The following is a 9840-nucleotide window of genomic DNA, read 5'->3' as shown; positions in this document are numbered from 1 at the left end:
TGGGTAGGGACTGTAATTTTAGTGAGGTAATCTGCTGGCATAGTAATATCGATTGAACTCCCTGGGCTGATGTGTTAAGGAACTGGACTTCTAGTTCTGGAGCCTCTTCTCTTCTCATGGTGAGAAGGGCTCCAGAGTAGGCTGTGGGGAAGGCGGGTTAAATGTACCTTCCCCGCAGATGAGCAGTTCCTGCTAGTAGCTCCGAGGGTCAGGGTGTGGAACATGCTGACCCATGTCACCCAACCCTGGTGCTCCGATAATGTACTGCACAAGTGCGCAGGGCATTATTGGGATCCCCCTCCCACCCGAGTCTGCCAGCCATGGCTACTAGTAGCCGCAGCTATCACACGACCAGAGAAACAAGGTTAAGGAATTGCTCCTTTAACCTCATTTTAAAGGGTGGTTCAATAGGCTGGTTTGCCATTGTGGTATTGATGGGATGGGGCCTGGTCCCAGTGGGTGACACATGGGTGCAAAACTGGGCTGGGCTCCCTTAGCCTCTAAATCCTTTTGGCACTCAACAGCCAAAATGCGCTGCCTAAAGCTTGATTTGGCTTTACTGTACCACAGTGATAAATTCAATGGGATAATTTCCCCCCTTGCCTGTGGGCAAAGTACCACTCTGGGAAGTCCACTGGGCCAAAGCAATGAGTGCTCAGAAAGGTTTAATTTCCCTGCCCATAATCTGTAAGGGAGTATGATATATAAGTGTGGTTTACTTTGCAGGGATCAGCAGACAAATTAAAAATCACACAAGCAATATTTTCATTCAAGAGGAGTTCGCTAGACACAGAGCCGGGTCTCACAATCAGTGAGACCAGGTTTTGGAGAGTGAGGGGGGAAAGTGGGCTAAGTCTGCTCTCCCCGCACATGAGGTTCATGGTTCCTTGGTTCATGGTTGCATAAGATCATGTTAACCTTTGTTAGAAAGCATGTGAGGCTGTTCACACGATATTTGCCCCTGCTCCCCCAGCCCCCACCGGCTCCGTCACAGAGCCGGCAATCATGTGGGCAGCCGATATGGCTCTTTATTTGGAGTACAGTGCCCTGCTCTGGGTGCTGCAGTTGAAGAAGGATGTAGACAAATCGGAATGGGTTCAGAGCAGGGCAATGAATATGGTCAGGATCCAGAAAACAAGTTCGATGAGTAAAGGTTGAAGGAAATGAGCAGGTTTGGCTCAGTTCCCACAAGAGTGAACAAGAAGAGCAGACTAAGATAGGGATGTGCAAGCCGGCACAATGTAGAGCTGGCTTGCTCTCGAAGTGGCCCAGTTTGAGGGTTCGGCCTCAAGCCAGAACAGGCCCAGTTCAGCTTAAAGTTGGGCTGAACCTGCTGGTGCTGATCAGGGTCAGTTTGGTTTTTTTAAAAAACAGTGGAATTACTGTGATTGCTGGGCTTGGGGGATGCTGTTGTCATCGGGGGGGGGGGTGTCTCCTGATGTCCCTCTCCCCCCATCATCCTCCCCTGGTCATTTTTAGCAAATTATGGGCCTGTTTGGGGCCTGTTTGGGGCGGTTTTGGGCCCATTATGGGCCTCTCTGTGGTAGCGTTGGCCATTTTGGAGGCTGCCATGCATGCCCAATGGCCATCTGCAGGGCCAGGTCATGACCCAGGTCATGCAGATGGCCACTGGGCATGTGCAGTGGCCTTCAAAATGGGTGCTGCCACTGCAGAGAGGTACATAATGGGCTGAAAATGGTCCCAAATGGGCCAAAAATGGCTTGTAACTGGCCCAAAATGACTGGGGTGAGGCCAGCAAGGGGAGGGGGACTTCAGGAGACCCCCTATGGCTGCAACAGCACCCCAACAGTCCAGCAGTGATGGTAATTCTGCTATTCCCCCTCTCCAGATATTATTTTTTGTCCCACCCCTGAGCCAGGCCTGAACCAGTTTGGACTAGAGCCAAACCAGGACCAGCTCCAGTGTATGGAGAACTGGGCCAGACCCGGTTCAGTTCGAGTCTGGTTCCACTTGAACCCAGTTCCACCAGGTTTTCCAGTGTTGTGCACAGCCCTAGACTGAGGCAGTGTGGGGGAACTCACATAATAGCATTTTTCATATATCTGAAAGGCTGTAACACATAAGAGGGCTTGTTTTCTGCTGCCCCAGAAGGCAGAATTGGATCTAATGGGCTTAAGTTGCAGGATGGTAGAGTTTGGTTGAATCTTGGAAGAAACTTCCAAGTAAGAGCAGTTTGACAGTGGAAGCAGTAGGGTTGTGTGTGTGTGTGTTTTTTTCCTGTTTTTTTTTTGGCCCGAATCCGAAACACCCCAATTTTGTTCTTTGTGCGAAATTGCAAAATCCGAATCCGAAACATGGATTTAAAAAAATGGCCCCAGGGCAAAACTAGTGGATGGGGTTGGTAGTGCCCAATGGGTGGAAGCTACCACCCACATTTCAAAGGAATTGGGCAAAGGGCTGATTTTTGGTGAATTTTTGAAGTTTAAGATTTTCCCCATAGAGAATAATGGAGGTTTCAGCAAAAGTATAGCTTCACATTGGGGGGAAAGGGGTGGCCCAGAGCAGAGTAGGGTGGGTGGTAGTGCCCAGTGGGGGCAAGAAAGCTGCAAGAATTATTTCAAAGGAATTGAGCAGAGAGCTGATTTTTAAAGATTTAATGGAGTTTACAAGTCTTTAGTTCTTCCCTATAGGGAATGATGGAGATTTCAGCAGCCCCATAACTGCACTTGTGGGGCATCTGGGTGGCCCAGAGCAAGTGGTGGTGTAGAGCACATAGGGTGCCAACCACCCACATAGGTTGCTAACCCATGGGGTACTGGGTTCTGTTGTTTCTGAGATGTTTTGAATGTAGATTCTCTGGTAGCATATGGATTCATGGTTTGTCATTGAAAATCTCATATGCTACCAGAGAATTTACACTCAGAACACCTCAGAAACATCAGAACCCAGCACCCCATGGGTTAACCACCCATAGGAGTGGTTGGCACCTTGTGCGCACTACACCACCACTCGCTCCTGGCCAACCCAGTGCCCCCCAGGTGGAGTTATGGGTCTGCTGAAATCTCCATTATTCCCTGGGTGTGTGGGAACCTTAAAGACGCGTAAACTTCAACAATTCCTAAGAAATCAGCCCTTTGCCCTGTTCCTTTGGGATCTGGGTTGTTGCAGGCGCCCCTTGGAGCACTGCCACCCAACCCACTGTTTTGCCCCTCAGACCCCCTTTCTGCCCTGAATCTGCCCCCAAAACATGTAAACTTCAGAAATTCTTTAAAAATCACCCCTTTCCCCAATTTCTTTGGAATCTGGGTGACAGCAGGCACCCATTGGGGCACTACCACCTGACCCATTCTTCTGCCCCCAAAGCCCCCTTTTGCCCTGAATCCACCCCAAATAACATCAACATCACACATCATCATCAGCAGCAGAGCTTTGCAAAGAACCAGGCAGATTCCCAAAGGTCATGCACATCCACATCCCCCACCCCCGAAATGCAATTGGGAGTCAGCGTGGTGTAGTGGTTAGAGTGCGGGACTAGGACGAGGTAGACCCGAGTTCAAATCCCTATTCAGCAATGATACTTGCTGGGTGACTCTGGGCCAGTCACTTCTCTCTCAGCCTAACCGACTTCACAGGGTTGTTGTTAGGATAAACTTAAGTATGTAGTACACCGCTCTGGGCTCCTTGGAGAAAGAGCAGAATATAAAATGTAAAAATAAATAAAACTAATAAATAAATTGATCTACATAGAACAGTGTGAAAAAACAACAATGAAATGCACACTGCCCCACACAGTATGCACACTGCCCCACTGGCCAATGAGGGTAAATTTTACCTTCAAATTTCCTTAAAAGGAATAAGGAGGCAATTGCCAGCAGATCAGCTCATTCTTTCGCTCTCCAATCTGCAGGATGGAAGGGCCAGGAATTCAAACAGATGTCAAAACTCAAAATGGAGACTGAAGGAGAAATAATTTTGATGATTGCAAAATGGAGTTCCAAAACAGCCGAAACAACAAAATGTTTTGTATCCGAAACAGAGATGTTTTGTTTAGGCTACAAAACTTTCTGTTTTGAACATTGGGTGTTTTGTTTCGGCTACAAAACAGCCGAAATGGCCTGTTTTGGGCACAAAACATTATGTGTATGAAACAAAATGCACAGCCCTAGGAAGCAGTTACCTGGGCAGTAGTTGGTTGTCCCTCACTGGTTGTCTTCAATGAAAGGCTGGAGACCTATCAGTTGAGATGCTCTAGCTCTGGATTTCTTGCACGGAGTGGACTAGGGGTGGACTAGATGGCCTGCAAGTTACCCTCCAATTCTATGATTCTGTGAGCCCACTCTTGGTCTTGCCTTACCTGTTCCTGCTTTGCTCCCCACAGGCTCTGAACTTCTCCTACTCCTTATTCCTGCGAGTCATGCCATGTCTTGTAATCATTGCACCAGTCTCATTGACTTACTTACTTACTGATGACATTTATACCCCTATCTTCCTGTAAGGAGCACAGAGCAATGCACATAGTTATGTTTATCCTCACAGCAGCCCTGTGAGGTAGGTTAGGCTCCCATCAAACTGACAGGCTCAGAGTCACCCTGTGAGTTGGAAAGGGTTTTGAACTTGTGCCTCCAATACTCTAAGAACAATACCACGCTGGCTTAGACTGTCTTTAGGAAATTGTTACCCATTTGGCTTTCAAAACAACACACCTCTTGATCAAATGGTTCACCCAGATTATTTCACCAGAAAGGGCCAAGCCTATCAAAGATCCAGATTCTTCTCCTACCCTCCAAGAGGATATCCCATCCCAGAGAGCATATCATCCAATACTGAGCTTTCTTCTTCACTGTTCCTAGATTTCTTAAAAACACTGCTGTCAGCATGCTTGTTCATAAACTTAACCATAAGATTAAAGGTAAAATGTGTAGTCAAGTCGATTTCGACTCCTGACACCCACAGAGCTCTGTGGTTTTCTTTGGGAGAATACAGGAGGGGTTTACCATTGCCTCCTCCAGAGCAATATTAGATGATGCCTTTCAGCATCTTCCTATATCACTGCAGCCCGATATAGTACCAGCGGGGATTCGAAATGGCAACCTTCTGCTTATTAGGCAATTATTTCCCCGCTGCGCCAAAGTTGGATTATAACATGCTGAGGACCTAAACTATGAGGTCATTCACACAATCAAAAATGGTGTTTACCCGGGTTTGGGAGTTTTGTGTGCTCCCAATCTTCAGTTATGTGGAAGCAAGGTAGGAGGAAAACCTGGGCAGAAGTGATTCTGTGGAAGCAAGGTAGGAAGAAAAGCTACCCAGGTTTACCTCCTACTTTGCTTCAATACATCTGAAAATTAGGAGCACACACAGCTCCCAAACAGGGGCGTATCTAGGGGTAGGGCAGGCAGGGCACGTGCCCTGGGCGCCACTTGAAGGGGGGCGCCATTTTGTAATTTTTTTTAAAAAAATGGCTGCCAAAAACAAAATGGCCACCGTGCATGCTCAAATGGCCTCTGTGAGCCCTAGGTCATGCCAGGCCTTGCAGAGGCCATTTGAGCATGCTTGGTGGCCATTTTTTTTCAGTGGCCATTTAAAAAAATGATTTTTAAAAATGGCCACTGCACATGCTCAAATGGTCCCTGTGAGGCCCTAGAGGCCAGTGGGGGGAGGAGGAACCTTTGCAAACCCCCCAGCCTTTAGGAAGCCCCCCAAAGGGGCTACAGGTAAAAAATAATAATATATAATATAAGTCACTGTACATATATTCAGATTGGCACTATGTGCAGAGAATCAGGGCTTGTGAATACTGAGCTGATGCTTATGAGCTAGGATTGTATTCATTTGCTCTTACTTTGCTTCTTGTGATAAGTGAGTTAAATGTGATGTTTTAATAATATGGCTATTAATGGTGAATTTGTCTTTGAATCAGTGTGAAATCCTTAATATTAAGTCCCACTGGGAGTTTCTTGCTCTCTTTCTCTCATTTTAACTGTCTTTCTGAAAGACTAGAATATATTCCAAGCAGTGACACAGTTTACTCTGCATATCCTTTAATTATTTACAGAGTATCTGGGAAAAGTCAAATTCTCCATTGATTTTTAAAACTTATGTAATGGTGATGCTACAATACATACCTGTAGTAGAGAATTAGACAGGCACTTCTGTTTAGTTTTCCAAGTACACCTCCACATAGTATTTGGGTATTTCATGAGCCCCAGCATACTGAAATTTGTAGTTTTACAGCATTTTTTGGTCTGGCTAAGTCCACTGCTAAAATAGTTTTTGAAATATTAAAAGATTAACAAGCCTGACTTGTATTTTTGAGCTGATATTATGGTAAAGTTATCTGAAAGATGGGTGTCAGAAGCTTGGACAGGGGACGCAATTTCAGTGTTTGCCCTAGGCGCTATTTTCCCTAGATACGCCTCTGCTCCCAAACCTGGATAGAAGACAATTTTTGACTCTGTGAACCACCTCCTTGTCAAGCTTAAAAGCCCCCATAGCATTAAAAAACGGGTTGGACATCCCACCCTGGTGTTTCACTCATTCCACACTGCTCACGGTTACAACTGCATTCATCTGAAACCAATGCCTGTTGCGGTGATGGCAGATCTTGGTCTAAATCAGGCCCTGGTCTAAACAAATTCTAGTATACCTTACAGGGTTTCCCCCCACACACAGATCGATCAGCTCAATATGATAAATAATTGTGTAGCCATATAAGCAGTTTTTTTTGGTCTTATCTGAACGATACTGTCTGTTTTAGAGTCTCTCCCCCCTTCTCTTTAATTTTTCAACCAATTATGGAAAACTTGAAATTTAGTCATTTTTTTGGTAACCAGGGCCCCCTCATAATGTGAGGCACTAGGCTGTAGCTTGCTTAGCCTGCCCCTAAGTCTGGCACTGCCTACGATATAGTCATATTTTCTAACTCTCTTCCTATGCCTGTGATGCTCATTATAGTAATTTTAAAGGAGATGACACAAATGCCATGACTCTGTATATAACGGTCAAGCGAGCTGCATCAGATCATCGAGACATTAAAAAAAAATAATCAGTGTTTGTGAAGTGTAGTTAGTATTGGCTCCTAAAATACTGCCCCCCTCTGTGGATGCAATTCAAAAGAAACAAAAAGAAAAAAACAAATGAGCAAGTGAACTGACCACAGACTTTCCCCATCTCACATCTAGGTTGGTCTTCAGTCAGAAGCCCTATCTAGACATTATGTTCCTCTGGAACCTTGTCTTCCTGTTTGATTCAGCCACTTGCATTCATGCTTCTATCACATGGATAGAGAATGGAGCATCTTGCCAGAACCAAAGAGGATTAGACAGAGTTCCTGCAAATATACTTGTTGCCTGACTAAATGGAGTTCAAACAACAAGGGTGCTGTGCTCAAATAAGCTTTTATTTCAGGATCATGAAAGACGAAGTACTAGCCAGAGAGTCTGGCTGATACTGCACACTGAAGATGCGCAGTTAACCAGTTTATACAATTTTCAGCAAACAAGCATATCAGTAAAGCAATTAATACATGTCATTGGTAATTAAACATACAAATTATTGAAGTGCTATTTAGAGCCTGGGAAGATGAGTTACTACTTGGGCTATCTGATAACCTTACTTCCTATCAGTATCTGGTGCCAAGGCTGTCTATTTTTGCTTACAGGGTTTTTCCCCCTGCACAGACCTATCAACTCAATATGATAAATAATTGTGTAGCCATATAAGCAATTTTCCATCTTACCAGAACTATAGTGTCCGTTTTAGAGTATTTCCCGCCCCCTCCGTAATTTTTCAACCAATTATGTAAAACTTGAAATTTAATTAATTTTTTGGTAACCAGGGGCCCCTCATAATGTGAGGCACTAGGCTGACATTATGATCAACATACACAGAGTGAGTGTACAGTGCACATAGATGTTGTGGGAAAAAGTCTTCTGAATGGGACGTCTTGCCAGAACCAAAGAGGATTAGACAGAGTTCCCGCAATCATACTTGTTGCCTGACTATACGGAGTTCAAACAACAAGGGTGCTGTGCTGAAATAAGCTTTTATTTCGGGATCATGAAAGACGAAGTACAAGCCAGAGAGTCTGGCTGATACTGCGCATTGAAGCTGCACAGTTGACCAGTTTATATAGGTTTCAGCAAACAAGCATATCAGTAAAGCAATTAATACATCTCATTGGTAATTGGTACACATTCCAGAAGTGCTATTTAGAGCCTGGGAAGTTGAGTTACTACTTGCGCTTTCTGATAACCTTACTCCCTATCAGTAACTGGTGCCAGGGATGTCTATTTTTGCTTGAGTGAGGACTTTGGCTAATGGACTAGTTGCATACCTATGTTATCTCTCTCCCGACAGGTTCTGGCATTTGTTATTTCTGGCCTCCCATCTCACATTCTTGAGATGGGCCGCACATTTCTGGTTCTATCTCCTGACTCAAGTTTCTTCGTTTCAAGCCTAGTGGCTCTATATTCTGTTAGGGACATGAACTGAACTAACCTTTATACACTTGTTTGATACACTTTTATGTGCTTGGATTAAATAATTCCATATCCCTCCTGCCTATTGACCCTGCTCCGTATCAGGAGCGAAGGGTCACTCATTAACATATGTCTCATTCACATATACCTTGCGCAACCCAGCTTTCTGCTGTTCAGTCAGCGTTCTCATGGATATTTGGGGATATTGCCCATTTAGGGTTTGAGGCCACATTTTCCGCAGGTTACAAATACATTGAAAGCAGCAGTATCCACTAAATATAATTATAGCAATAGCAAAAAGCATTATAATGAGTTCTTTTAGCCAACTCAGGTTTGGTAACCATCCGGTTAACCAACTCCACAGTTCAGGAGACTCTCCCTTTGGGACCTGAGGCAGCTCATAACTAATGGACTCCATGTGTCTAAGAGAACCTGAGATGTTAATTTTCTAATCAGAAATATACAGGTGAAACTCGGAAAATTAGAATATTGTGCAAAAGTCCATTAATTTCAGTAATGCAAATTAAAAGGTGAAACTGATATATGAGACAGACGCATTACATGCAAAGCGAGATAAGTCAAGCCTTAATTTGTTATAATTGTGATGATCATGGCGTACAGCTCATGAAAACCCCAAATCCACAATCCCAGAAAATTAGAATATTACATGGAACCAAGAAGACAAGGATTGTAGAATAGAACAATATCGGACCTCTGAAAAGTATAAGCATGCATATGTATTCAGTACTTGGTTTGGGCCCCTTTTGCAGCAATTACTGCTTCAATGTGGCGTGGCATGGATGCTATCAGCCTGTGGCACTGATGAGGTGTTATGGAAGACCAGGATGCTTCATTAGCGGCCTTCAGCTCTTCTGCATTGTTTGGTCTCATGTCTCTCATCCTTCTCTTGGCAATGCCCCATAGATTCTCTATGGGGTCAGGTCAGGCGAGTTTGCTGGCCAGTCAAGCACAGTACACTGTATACTTTTCAGAGGTCCAATAAAATATCTTCAAAAAAAATCTTCAAATATCTTCAAAAAAAGGATTTCGGAGTGGATTTAATATAATGTTATCCTCCAAATTTGACATAAACAAATTGGCTAGATTGGGGGCAATTTTATTCCCCATGGCTATGCCCTTTATTTGCAAATAGAATTGGGATTTAAAACGAAAATAGCTATGCTCAAAAATGATATCCACAAGTTCCAATAAAAAATATGAGGGGGGATCCCGATCCGGTCTATTGTCAAAGGCCTCTTGAATGACCAAATGTGCCTCCTCTAGAGGTATATTGGTGTATAATGAGTTCACATCCAAGGTAACCAACACAGAATTTTTAGGAACTAACATCCCTTCTGCCTTAATTATAAATTCCCGAGTATCCTTAATGTATGTTTGT

The sequence above is a fragment of the Hemicordylus capensis genome, chromosome 3, assembly GCF_027244095.1.
Source record: "Hemicordylus capensis ecotype Gifberg chromosome 3, rHemCap1.1.pri, whole genome shotgun sequence".
In the NCBI taxonomy this organism is placed as follows: domain Eukaryota; kingdom Metazoa; phylum Chordata; class Lepidosauria; order Squamata; family Cordylidae; genus Hemicordylus; species Hemicordylus capensis.
Note: the sequence above shows the minus strand (reverse complement) of the source record.